Below are 14,969 nucleotides of genomic sequence, written 5' to 3' on the forward strand. Positions count from 1 at the left end.
CAAGCGGATTGACACCAAGCACGTAGTTTTTTGCTAGTTTTTACAAGCATTTTGACCGTTTAAAAAGTTTTTATATTCTTGCTTGACGCAACGTTCGGACAGTGTTCGATGTGTGAGAAAAGTACCGTTAGCCTGATCAAGCCGCTTGACGGGCGCATTAAGCAGCTTGACCGTGTCGGAAGCTCTTAAGGCGTAAGGGTTTGGCAGACACAAAGCGATGGCAGCAGTATCACGTGTGTGTTCAATTTTTTATTGCAATACAGTAAAATGTACGATGCACGCCACTCTTTAGACGGAGAAGGATCGTGTGAACGACTTCCATACAGGTGTTCCTTGTACAACTATAACGATCTGTTTTCTAAAAAATGAATCATTTTTTTGTTATTCGTCATTGTATATATAGGCTATAGCTGGGTACAGCCGATACAATGAATGACGAAGACAATTTTATGTGCTAACAATAAATTGAAAACTATTTAGGTTTAAGATTTACTTATTTGTAAAATTGTATTTTGTTGTTCCTGTAATAAATCTACTGCGACTGTCTGTCCAAGCCTTATTTGAAGCCTTGATAACTCAATAGCTGTTATTGCCATCGGGGTTGGGTTGGACGGCGATGGGTTGATGATGATGATGAAAAAATAAATTACTAACCTTCATATTGTTGAGAACTCTTCGAGATGACCGTGCAGCGTATTGACCAAAGGAAGACTTGATGTTACGCGCCCCACGTGACTTTAATTGATTTAGATTTTGTTAATATAATAGCAATCTATTAAACATTAGAATACTTATTTTATACAAATGTGTATTTACCATTAATGTCTATCTATCAAAATGCTGCATAAATTGCGTGTTGTCAAGTTGTTTCATTGATCTAGTTCTAGTGAAAGACTTGGTTCTTTTGTACAAAAATATAACATTCTATTAATTCTTTAACTTCCAAGATTACTATTTTTACACATTACTGTACTATAGGTATAGATAAATTGTCCATTAATAAAACCCCCTAATTATTGGGTAAAACGGCTGAGGCAGTAAGCGTAAGATTTAATAAAGAATACTAGCCAGAGTGTAATTATTTAGTTTTGCTAAATTGTTCTTGCTGATAAACCAATTGATTTAGGAAAACCCTCAGTACATTAATTTTGTTAAAAGGAAATTTCACGTGATGATTACGATGCGGACACTCGCACAGCCTGCCACTGCAAACAAAAACATAAATTTATGCAAACAGTAAAAATTAATTAGTACCTATAACTATTTTATTATAATTTAGAAAGAAATTATAAAAGAGCTATATACCTTCAATTTGAATAAGAATCACTTTGTATTCATAAATAAGCTAATATTATAAAAAGGTTGTAATGGATAAATTTTAAACCTATATACTGGACTAGACATGTGTCCGCTATAGCTAAACCAAAGATAATATATACAAGTAAGATCGCTAACGTCATACATTCATTTAAAGCTTGCGTAAAACTCCTTTAAGTCGCCGGTACCTTGTAGGTCAACTCCTTATAGTGTGATGGCATTATTGTGCAAGCTAAAATGTGAGTTATCGAATTTATTTAGTGGCATCTATCGAACAGCTGATGAAACTCAATTTTATTTAGAGCCAACTCAAATTTTACTCAAATAATAAACGAAATCCAAAATCACAGGCAATCATCAAAGGGTCCGCTATCAAGCGTAGGTCAGCAGTTTGGCATCATCAAAAGGAGCAAGCACAAGTAATCGGGTTAGCAGAATCTCGGAGTCCATATAGCAGAAACAATTCACAAACGAAATAGGGAAAAGAAATAAAAGCACTCAGAAAATTGTAACACACCGTCAAATTCAACCGTCACCAATCCAAAGGCAAAATAATAATTTTATTTTCAAGTAACAAGTCATTTTGTTACGCCATCTACTGGAATTTTGTAATACTACTTCAGCTATCCAAAGCAAAATGCTATGGATATCGTAAAGTTCAATGAGTCAATAATTAAAATTAAGAATTAACTTTTTCCGATGGTGATGTTGTGAAAATTTTGTATTTTGTTACTAAATATAAATAAATTTGATGAACCAGACAAGTAAAATATGATATTTCGTCAAATCCATAAAAAATATATTTCATACGAACCAAGTGACGCCATCTAGTAATAGTCTTGAACTAGTTACAATTTTAAATAGAGAGTTAGCGATCTGTACTTGTTTAATATATTATCTTTGGCTAAACTTAACTGAAAATCGCTGCCGTACCTATAGCGTACCGTAGCGTTATTTTCGTAACTGTACAAGTACTTGTCCATTACACTTTGATCTATCAATTGATAAGGCAGCTAGCTTAGTTATAACTACGGAAACCGCTGCGCGTTGCGCATATTAAATTAGTTGAAACACAACTCTGATACCGATATTCCGCAACGGTTATCAATATCGGTATTGAAACTAAATAACTGTTGATTAACCGTTGACATAAATAGCCAATAACGCCCATCTACTGGACCGATTTTAACAAAATTCTTTCACCATTAGAAAGCTACTTTATCCAGAAGTAATATAGCCTATAATATATACAGTATACATATATGTATTATAATGTACACAGTAGCCGGCAAAAAATATTGTACAGACCTTTAGAATAAGATTTCGGCTTTGTAGAGCGTTGTCTCTGTCACTCATACCTCTATGCCTAGATGTTTTGTCGGTGTCATCTATTTCTATAGGTTAATTGTACAACATTTTCTGCCGCGTGCTGTATATATTATATAGGTATATCAAATTTCACCCGAGCGAAGACTGACGGATCAGCTGGTACCTATACAATGAGCTATGGCATACCTAATTATAAATAATTAAGTTATTTTAAGAAAATATTGGATTTAATTTTAATCACGAGGAATTAGAATAAAGACCAACAATTGGGAAGCAATTAAAAATTAAATAAAAAAACGTTATTTCGTTTTGAAGGTAGATATCTCTAAGTAATAACTTTGTCAGATCATAATATGTTTTTATGCATCATTACGCATCAGTCGGGAAAAGAAGACAAAATAAACAATCATCATCATTTTCAGTGGAATATAAAACCAAAATTAGCTTCCTTAAAAAAAGTAAAATTTTACCTTTGCCATGTGAGTCAGCCAATCAGTCATCAGGGTTGATGCCTTTTAAGCCCGCTGAGAACAAAATAAAAGCATAAATCAACTATTTTTAGCAGACTTTCAAAAAGGAGGTAGTTCCTAAATTCAGTCCGTTTTTTTTTTACTTAAGAAAAATGAGAATCTTTATCGATATTTAATTATCATTATTTAAGACTAGCTGATGCCCGCGACTTAATCCGCGTGGATTTACATTTTTCAAAATCCTGCGGGAACTCTTTGATTTTCCATGATAAAAAGTAGCCTATATGTTAATCCAGGGTACCTATAATCTAACGCCTCTATAATGGGGAAAGCTCTGAAGAGTTGTCTCATTCCACCCTCCTTTTTCTACAACCGCACCGCACGCCACCGCAAACAATTTCCACCTGGGTGTCTAGTGCACTTCGACCGCCCGTTGTGCCCGATCCTTTTTTCCATGCACATGCAAACTGTGGAATCAAATCCCTTCGGCAGTATTCCCATTACATTACAACAGGGGGTTATTTAAGGGACGCACCAACAAATTCCTGAAAGGCCGCCAACGCATAGGTGGTTCCTTTGGTAAACGTTCATGGGCGGCGGGCATGTAAAAAATGTATTTAAAAAATTCATTAAAATTTACCTTAATATAAACAGGGACCCCACATCTAGCTGAAAACCGAGACCTGTAAACATAACACATTTTTAGTACAGGTACTTGAAATTACAAAAGGGTTTTCTTTTTAAAGGCAATAAAAAGTAAGAGAGCTGGAAGGGTAAAAGTCTGACTTTTTATAAATTTACTCAAAATAGATTAATAAATTACTTATACCTATCTAGCAATCACAAAAGTGAACAAACATTTTTATTTTGGATGTAACTTTTAATTAATTGCCTGAGATGGACAGAAATTGCCAATAATCCTGAATTCTATTTAGAATATACAATATGAATAAATACCTACGTGTATCTTTTGAGATTCTAATCATGTAAGCGTGCGAATATTGAAACAAAATGTTCCTAATTTAATTATTCTTATTTATTATTTTCAATTCTTACTCTTTTTTTTTTGAAAAGAAAAATAACTCCTCTTTTGTTTTTGGATAGTAATAAAATTCTAATTTTAATTATTTTTTTACAAATTTAATTTTTGTTCATCTCAGGCATTTTTTTTTTGGGCGATGCGATGGTTTCATTTTTTCTTCTTAATTTATTTCAAATGCTATTGTAATTCGTTCATTTGAAATAAATGAATACATATATTTTATAGATAAAAAATTTTCTATATACCTACTAACCATGTTAACCTTAAGCAGAAATTATTTTTTATTCAAGATCTTGAGATTGAAGATATTATATTCAATGATATTGTCAAGAAAATTGACTTCCAATAATAGTCATGGACTCTAGTCGTATTTTAAGTAGGTAAGCTTATAAGTTATAATATTAAAGATCTATAGTTAATACCAGATAATATGATCGTATCGGAGGAAAAATAATAGCTCAAAATAGGCGTCATCAATTAAATTGTGTACACGGTATTTATAATGTATCTATATATAAAAATGAATCGCTAAACGTGTTGCTAATCGCAAATCTCGAGAACAGCTGAACCGATTTCGCTAATTCTTTTTTTATAATATTTCTTGAAGTACGAGGATGGTTCTTACGGAGGAGAGAAAAATTTAAAAAATTTGAATCGACTGTTAGGCGGTACGAAGTTCGCCGGGGCAGCTAGTAACAATATAAAATATATAAAATATTATAAATGTAGTAATGAATGTCGTATTAAAATATTGAAGACAATACATTGATTTTACAAGTATCTAAATCCTGAGCTCAGAAATGAACACTGGTAACTCAGATAGGTAACTATATATGTAGTTTTTATATCATATTATGTTAAGTATAATATCCGGATTGTAACGAATTGGATCCACGACGCCCGGTCAAAGCAATCGTCTTTATTCGACGACTCTTTGTACAAGCAGTCCAAAATATTGTCACCAGTATAAGTATTACTGCAGTTGCTGTTCATCTACTCGTAGTCTAACGTAGTATCAAAACAAAAATATTTTTCCAATCTGAAGAGATAATCCCGTAGCTCTTATGACGCTTCAAAAATGATTTCAGCAAAAACATAACATAACAACGTTACATGTACTTATACAGTGTTTTTTTTAACTTAGACAGTATAGGGAAATCCGAAACCATAGGAGGTACAGGAAAACTGTCTTAGGAACCATTCGCACTTTTTTTGTGAAAACAATTTTGGCATAGTAATTTTTTGGTCAAGCGCGTGTTGTCCATAAAAATCAATGAAATGGACTAAATTTTGTTTTTAGTGCCGATCGACTCAGTTTCATGTAAGGATTATTTCATTGTATCGAAAAAAAAACATCGGGACAGCAGAATCTGCTCAATTGGAAGTAAATATGTTTTCATACAATAGGAGGAAGCAATGCACTAAAATATCATAGTCGAACGAACTACTTTGCACAAATCATGCAAAAAAGGTTGGATAATAGGCTACTTGACTCATATCTAATTTCGTCCAATAAATCATTATTTATTATAGTATTTTGCTTAAGACAACGAAATATATCAATAACAATTATTAAAAACGCAGGATGGATATATAAATCCAATTTTAAAAAATACAGTTTTTATTTTTATTTGAAACGCAGAAAACGCTGTCAGCCATGATGTGACGTCATTAAATATGTAAACAAAGAAATGTCATCCCTATGTCACGCGGGGACTAACGTAGTATCCATATATATAAAATTTAGAGTCCTGACTAACTTATATATCAACGCACAGCCTAAACATCTAAACAGCTGGTCCTAGATACATGAAATTTGGTGGGTGTGTTCTTTGTAGGTAAAGAGAAGGTATCCACTAGGAAAGGATTTTTTGAAATTCCACCCCTGAGTGGGTTAAATGGAGGTTTGAAATTTATGAAGTCCACGCGGGCGAAGTCACGAGCATAAGCTAGTTTTTATATATTTCTAAAAACTCATAGTAAACGTAAAAAAATATCGTTTTCTCTTTATAAATTGAATAAGTTATTACAACAAAGTGATCTTTGCAAAAATAAATTTGGGTTGAAGTCGTTAGTCATATACTTGGGATCCCTTTAAGCAAGTCTTCGCGTGTTACGTATATTTATTTCACTGGGCACTCTAATCCACAACTTTCCTGTGGTCTTTATCGATGCGTTTTTTACATTCTCGGATGATACAATAACGAAAATTACTATATTTTTCATGTACACTAGTATAGAAGTCATGTTTATTAAACTTTGGGAGGTTATGCTGTTGTTTACAAATGCATGACGTCAGAGCACAGATAATCTATCGGCCAAACATGGCCGACAGTGTTTTCACCTGTCTAAGAAAAATATATTTTTAAATGAAAGTTTTACGGTTTTTAGGGCGCAAAAAATATAGTGTTAATTTTTTTGATATAATAGCACAAATATTAACCATTTAAGACCAACTTTAAAAAAGTGTCAAGTAACCTATTGAATTTCATGTCGATAAGTACTACGTAACCTAGTACATAGTTAAGACAAAAAAATTAACTATGCCAAAACTTGTTTTGACAAAAAAAAAGCAATTGGTTCCTAAAAGCACATTGTATACCTTTACGAGTTTTTTTTTCACAAAAAATATCCACAATTTGCGTATAAAAATAAGGCAATCTCAAGAAATCTATATGTATAAAAGAAAAAGCTGACTAAATCAACGCCCAGATAAAAATACTGGACGGATCGGGTTGAAATTTGGCATGCAGATAGAGCTATTATGACATAGACATCCACTAAGAAAGGATTTTTGAAAATTCAACCCCTGAAGGAATAAAACAGGAGTTTGAAATTCGTGTAGTCCACGCGGACGGGGTCGCGGGCATAAGCTAGTAATAAATAATTCTTTAGAGATTTTCTTACAATTTATAAAAGCATTGTTGTAAACTAAATTATATTGTTAATAAATTAATTGAATTTAATAAAAATCTGTGCTGAGAAAAGAAAGAAACTCTGTCACTGGCTCGTTAAGGTCTGTCGCACGCTTTAAAATATGACATTAAACTACTTAATATATTTATCAGCAACGGAGAAAACAATTACTTATTGTATTCATGGTCAAAATTCTTTTTATTTTTTAACTCCTATTTATAAAGAATATCTTAATTCAGAAGGCTTATACATCTTAACTTACCACATATTTAAAATAAATACTTTCTTCATTAGACAAATCAGGTGTCCAAAATTAAAGTATAAATTCGTTGTACTTCTTGATATTCTTCTTCAGCGAATCCAGTGCCATAGATTTATTTATGGCTGAGCTGAGCTTCTGAGCTGCTGAGCAAACACCGTCAGAGGTATGCCAAACCATAGCACGTCAACCAACCCGAGGACTACACTGTCAGCGATCATCCAAGGTCCTCGCGAGGGCTAGGACTCGCGGAGAGAGCAAATCCCACGTTCCCCATCCTCAACATCTCCCTCGCCCGCCACCAAACTGGACAGGCTAGAGACCGGTGGGGTAGCCAGCGATTGGATGGGTGTTGAAACACTAATCACCAACCACCCACCACAGCCACACCCTCCGCTCCTGGGGCTATGTCCCATGGGTGCATCTACTGCGCCCTGTGCTCGGGACGCGCGGACTACACCCCCTCCCTGCCAGGTCAATTAGCCATGGCCAACAATATCACATGAAGAGAAATTGTTAACCATGGTACCAGGGTACACCAAGCGCTGCTCTTCCCCCGTAAGGGACCCGCAACACTCGGGCACGGGAAGGTTACCTTACGCTAACGAATAACCCAATAATGAACACATTTTAACGCATTTTTTGGAATCGACTTCAGTCCTCTCGAATTCTCTTTTTGTCATTCTATCGACTGTAAACGGGTGGCTCAAAGTGGTAACTTGAGTTTTGGAAAAAGAAAAACTCGGCCATCATCATTTTTCCTCTTTCTACGGTGGCTGTACGATAAGAATTGTTGAGGTACTATTTGACATGTGACGCTCAAACTCCGTAAATTAGGTAAATGTGTCCAACTTAGCAACAAAAAGTACCTACCTATTTCGACAATCACTTTAAGCAAGCTTTATGAATGATCGATTCCCGGTTATTTCTTGGCAGAATGTAAAATTGACTACGAAAGATCAGTTAAACAACTTCCCTAAATCAGTTATGGAAATCGCAGAAGCCGCATAAAGCGATAGTTTTAGTTCTTAGATCAAGTATTTTTTACTTGAAAAATTACAAAAAAATACCCTCCAATTCCGAAGTATGCAAAGCGAAAAATTTGAAATAAAATTAGAGTTGGTACTAGATTTTACTAGAAGGTTATATAATAAACTTTCCATCAAAAATAAAACGGAGTCTATAACTTTCGCAAATTTTTGTGATCAGCAATAAATCTTTCCAAATAAAATGAATTTGTTTTGGAAACGGTAGATTAATTTAACAAAAAAACAATATCTTTCTCAGCTACGGAACCCTCGGTCGGCGAGTCTTAGGTACTCGTAACTCGCGCTTAGCCGGTTTTTCCGAAGAATCCACTGTTGTTTCCTGAAATACATAAGTGGTATGCTTCTTGGACCTGATATTATAACACTGCGCCCAATTTTTATATTTAAGAAAAATGTAAGTAGATTTTTGAAGAAAGCTCTTTTGGAATTTTTCAAGAATTTAAATATTTCAGAAAATATATTTACTGAAAAACAGAGCTTTATGAGATCATATTAAAATTTAATATAATCTCATAAAGCTATGTTTGTAGGTAATAGAACTATCGAAGAATTGTAGTCAATGGTACACAAATGTAAATAAGGATTGAGATAAATAATCCCGTAGATAATCCTCCTTTTAATTTCAAATATATTTCATAGAAGAACTACTCATGCACTTTTAGTCAAATATCTGTTTAAATACGCTTAAAAATTAAGATATCGGCGACCTGAAAAGAAAATTCAAATAAATTAATAGATACTAGCTAAAGTTTAATGGGATGCCATCACGGCCTGTGCTATATGCATCCTAGTTTCCATTGAACTCCCAATAATAACAGTAACGAACGGCCTTGGATTCCAAATTATTAAAAAGATCGATACTATTATAGAGAAAGAATTGTTAGTTTGTTTGTCATCGATAAATTCTGAAACTACTTAGCCGATTTTAATTATTCTTTCACCTTTAGAAAGGTACTTTATCCAAAACTAACATAGGCTTATATAATATTGTCTATATTATAAATATATCAAATTTCACACAGGCAAAGACTGGCGGATCAGCTAGTATACTCAATATAAAGTTTCAATACCCAAACGTTTGTCTTTAGTTTATCCTATTTGTTCTGCTATTAAAAAACATGACATCATCGTACAAAACCGGACAGTACATTACAGTTCAGGCCTGAAATAAAGCAATTAATGGCCGAGTAGTAATACTGGAAGGCCGAGGCGAAGCCGAGGACTTCTGCAGGACTTCGGACTTTTAAACTAAAAGAGTTTGGTAATTGCTATATCGGCCGAGACTTGTCTCCGTTTGAGAGGAAACAATAAAAAATTAATTGCAAAAAACCAAAGGTTAAATTCATATGAAAATGTACATTGTATGTTATTATCTACGACTATCTAAAAATATTAAAAAATAAAAATAAATAATTAAAAATATTGAAAAAGATAAAAATAATAATGAAATATATATAAATGGTATAATAATAAAATATTTAAATAAATAAATAAAAAATATGAAAAAAAAGATTTAAAAAATGCTGGCGTGCGGCCAGTAAAGACCTGAATTACAGTCCTCTGTAATGAAATCCTTTCTTCAGTAAAGTGGCCAATTCCGAGCAAGTGCCTTTCTTCGGTAAAGTGGCCAATTCAGAGCAAGTGGGAGAAAAATATTGTTTCTTAGTTTGTTCCATAGAACACAATACATATTTTTATATCTAAAAAAATTCTATAGCACGAACTCACTCAGCGGGACCCCCACATCGTAGAACGTAGGTATAGTACGCGACAGGTCGAAATGGCGTTCGGAGAGCGCGATCTCGTACGGGTGTGCACTGTGCGGGGCGTCCCCCGCGTCATACCCCAATTGCCATCTCAACTTGTCGCGGACTATAGGTAAGTGAGGTGTTAAAATTTGTTCGGATTTAACATAAACCTGAATTTGTTCCATGCAAAATCTAAATATATAAAGGGAAAAAATCTGACTGACTGATCTATCAACTCACATGCTACTAGACGGATCGGGCTAAAAGGCATGCAGATAGCTATTATGACGTAGACATCCGTTAAGAAAGGATTTTTGAAAATTCAACCCCTAAAGGGGTAAAATAGGGGTTTGAATTTTGTGTAGTCCACGCGGACGAAATCGCGGGAATAAGTTAGTAATAAAATAATTAATGCTTTTAAACTCGATCTCCAGCGATCAGGTTGTCTCGAAACTTCACATCGTAAAACGTAGGTAGGTCAGGGAATTAGTTCTACATTTGTTCTAGGTACCGAATTTAACCTAAAACTGAATTTATTCCGTGGGAAATAATGAAATAGGATTTTTAAGTCGATTGCCCACTTGGAAATAATAATTATTATTCATACCAACACTTTGTCTGAGTGGCTTGATGTCGGAGTTGCATGTCCTCCTCTGTAATAAATGCATGTCCTCCTAAGCTAGAATATGAAGTTATGATAGCTCTTTTTGTAAGGAATTTCCAATGCTGCAATTTAATAACATAATTTTTCTGTAAAAGTAACCATTATTCACGAAAAAACAAAAAAATAATCTTTGACTGTGTACAATTTTTAGCAGCACCCGGTTCGATAAGGACTTTTGACATTTTGTTTCATACCAAAATTCAGCTTTCCGGGATTTTTTCCGAAGTTGAGGAATTTGTATAAATCTCTGCGCTAATTTGCCTAGCAGAATCATTGGCGTTTATGGGAATGGCCATCCAGTCCGATCGCGTCGGTCTACTATTAAAATACCAGCAAACCTCATTCGATTCAGCAACTTGTGAATGATAAAATTATACAGACTAAACTAAAACTACAAACTCAATTAGGTTTGGCCATATTGTATTTACAACATGCATTACAAGATTTACAACCATACAAACCTCTATAATGATGAATCTTTTAGGTAATTTTATAAAACCAGCAGAATGCTAACCTTAACTTCATGCTCCAACCAGCCAGCCTACAGCCTACCCAATTTCTCGATGATTTTACAGCAGATATATCATATCACGTTAGCTAGGTCTCGAGGAATTGGTTTCAGAGAGGGACTAAGGTATAATGAAGGAGTCGGAAGATGGTCACAGGAACTTAACCCTAATAAACGTAGACCCACCGAGTTTGAGCTCGTTGCTTTAATCTGAAGTTAGCGGATAGATGTTCTGGTCAAGGTCTGATTATGAAGCAGGCAGGTGGTTGGTTTCAGGACGTCTGCTATTTAAAATACCCAATAATTCTACATGTCAGGGTTAGTGTTAAACACAAAGGCTTTACCAATAAAAATTTACTTACTGTATAGTCATGATTTATACATGTCAAATGTACGTGTACATTGATGTATACTTCAAACCACGTGTAAATAGTGCGTTTTTGTTATTATAGTAAGATGAAAAATTAATAATTTCTTACTAAAATTCTTACTATAACTTATAATCAAGACACGGCTAGTGTGTCTAGCCAAGTTCTATGAAAGATTACATGCCTCATGGTTACACATTTTTTTCAGAGATTTAACGTGTAATAAGTCATGTTAGGACAGTTAGTAATTTTTGTATTAATAAGACCATAATAAATTCATAATGTCACGCTTGATCTATTGCTTAAATAAAGCTGCTTCTGGAAGAAAGATATAAATACATAAGCAATGTCATTTAACAAAATATAAACTACATAACTACATGAATAATAAGCACCCCATAACAACATAATAATCGTTATTTGAATAGCAAATCTTTGAAAAGTATTACTTATACTATTATTGATATCGACGGATCCTACGTATACCTACCAGTACAATTTCAAAATCACGATTTCCAGGTTTCCAGAGAGTGGTTTTACGATTTTAGTATCAGTAACTTTCCCTAAATCGAATAAATGTTTTAAAATTTGTGGAATTGGTACCTACTTGAATATACGAGTATTTTTTTCTTTTTAATAGTTTGGAAACTATTTTTTGATTATAATTAAAAATGAAAACTGCTGAAAGTCACAACTAACGCCATATTTCAAATAGATTTCAGAATTCAGACAATATTATACGATATATCTTTTGTTTGTTCTTGTCTACACTAATCTACACTAATATTATAAAGAGGAAAACTTTGTTTGTTTGTTTGTTTGTTTGTTTGTTTGTTTGTTTGTTTGTTTGTTTGTTTGTACTGAATAGGCTCAAAAACTACTGGACCGATTTTAAAAATTTTTTCACCATTCGAAAGCTACATTATCCACGAGTAACATAGGCTATATTTTATTTTGGAAAAAATAGGGTTCCGTAAGATATTTGGGTTTTTCGGACACAAGGTGTAAAAAATCAACCAGAAAAGTTACTTATTTTGCGTACGCTGCCTAAACTATAAAAGATAGAACCATAAAATGTTCTAATTAATTGTAGATCTTATAAATATCTACAAAAAAGTCCGCGACACACTATACCCATCTATGTCGAGTGAGGCACAGCAACCATTTTTTTATTTAAAAATCTTGAATTTTTTTTGGACTACATTTAAACGCGTTTATTTTACTCATGCTATTAATCCTTATCAAAATAAATGATTTCATCACTAAGAACAGTTTATGGAGATAATATTTGGTCTTTGAATGATTAAAATTGGACGTTTGGTTTTGAAGTTATGGCGAAATTAAAATATTACGATTTCTGCTGCACGGCCCGTTGTATATTATATAAAGAGGTAATGTCGTTAAGTTTGTTTGTAGGGGGTAATCTTTAGAACTACTGAACCGATTTTAAAAATTCTTTCACCAGTAGAAAGCTACATTATTCCTGAGTGACATAGGCTATACGGGATCTTTAAAAACCTAAATCTACGCGGGCGAAGCCGCGGGGATCAGCTAGTTTCTAATAAAAAAATCATAATTGAACGCTTTTTTACGATACATTTATGAAACTGTTAAAAATAACGTCCAATAGCACTAATGCGCGGATTAATAAGTATACATAGACCCGTCCATATTATTTTATTCTATAGGTAATTCTCTTTATTAGTTTATTGAATCCAACAAAATATATCATTAGGTACGAGTGTATATTGACAAATGAAAACGATGGTTACTGCAAAATTAAGACTGTAGCAGTATTTCTATTATTAATATGCAATTATTAAAATCTATCTACATAGCTCTATTTATATTATAATTTTAAAGCAAAAATTCGTATTTATCGAATGTTTAATTATAGGTCATGTAGTGAAATATTCTGCCAAAACAAAATGCCAAATTATGTAGATATTTTCCTAAAACCAAGCCTGGATTTATAAAAATGGTCGCTCGTCATCCACGACTAAGTTTACATGACCTTCAAGAAGATTTTTGAAGTGAAAATTTCTTTAGGCTCGTTGGGCCGTCGCGTCGTTTTGGGACGGGTAAAAACTTTAAGGTCGCGTCACCGAAATACTAACGTTAACAGTGCTCGGAGTGGCGATAGATGTAGAAACTAATTTTTTGTTAAGGGTTTTAATTTACAGAAGATGTTTTATTTTTGATACCACAATTTGAAAATCCAAAAAAACCAGTTATTTTTTTGTTTTAAGTTTTCACTTTCGTCGGCTACTAACTGGCAATTTTAGTATATAGTACGCGACAGGTCGAGATGGCAATCGGTGAGGGAACGCATCGCACACCCGCACAGCCCCCGCGCTCAACCGGTGCGGGCGAGCTCGAGTGACGTGTGGGTGTGCGGGGCGTCCCCCCGCCTTATACCCCGATTGCCATCTCGATCTGTCGCGGACACGTAATTATTAGGTGCTTGTTATTAGTTATGTATTGCCAGCATCTTAGGTGGTCACAAGGAAGAAAAATAAATAAGTCATTATATTATTGTATCATAATGTTAATGAAAAAAGACGTTTTTGTAAAATATACATATTAAATACCTTACTCATGCTTTTTGGTTAGTATTAGGGTAAGGTACTTGTAGTTATCCCGTCCATTCGCCGTCATGGGTGTAACAAAATTAAAACAATCATCATCATCATCATCATCATCATCATGATCAACCCATCACCGGCTCACTACAGAGCGCGGGTCTCCTCTCAGAGTGAGAAGGGTTTTGGCCATAGTCTTCCACGCTGGCCATTAAAACAATATTATTAGGTAATTGAATTGTTCCTCAAAACAAGTTAATAATTCTCAATTTTGAATATTGATTTCCTCGTCCTTTTATCGTGCATTACCTTCAGTTTATATACAATCCAAGGTCATCAGCTTTTCAGACAGTTACCACTTGTATCAAAGCACACCCTTTCCACTTCCAGAGTTCCCCGGCCATAAAGGTCCTGCTTCAGTGCACAGGCACTCTTTTTTTCTTATAGCAAATATTTGTTTGATAAGAAAAAAAAACCGGCCAAGTGCGAGTCAGACTCGCGCACTGAGGGTTCCATACTACAATCGTATTTTATCGACATTTTGCACGATAAATCAGAAACTATTATGCCTAAAAATAAATAAAAATCTGTTTTAGAATGCACAGGTGAAGACCTTTCATATGATACCCCACTTGATATAGTTATCTTACTTAGAAAATTGAAAATACTAATTATTAGTTCATGACCACAATTTAATTTTTTTGTGTGATCTAACCC

At 33.9% G+C, this 14,969-nt stretch overlaps 1 protein-coding gene across 1 annotated transcript in view; it reads right to left on the reverse strand.

The window, feature by feature from the left end:
• Positions 1–14,969, reverse strand: part of LOC117984475 (hrp65 protein-like) — a 32,392-nt gene that overhangs the window by 606 nt on the left and 16,817 nt on the right. Inside the window, exons 12-14 of the transcript XR_004673841.2 lie at positions 3,757–3,799; positions 3,117–3,170; positions 655–1,205 (exon numbers count right to left, since the gene is read on the reverse strand). The gene's annotated coding sequence lies outside the window, so the exon portion shown is untranslated. The remainder of the gene's footprint in view (positions 1–654; positions 1,206–3,116; positions 3,171–3,756; positions 3,800–14,969) is intronic.

The sequence above is a fragment of the Maniola hyperantus genome, chromosome 8 (assembly GCF_902806685.2).
Source record: "Maniola hyperantus chromosome 8, iAphHyp1.2, whole genome shotgun sequence".
In the NCBI taxonomy this organism is placed as follows: Eukaryota; Metazoa; Arthropoda; class Insecta; order Lepidoptera; family Nymphalidae; genus Maniola; species Maniola hyperantus.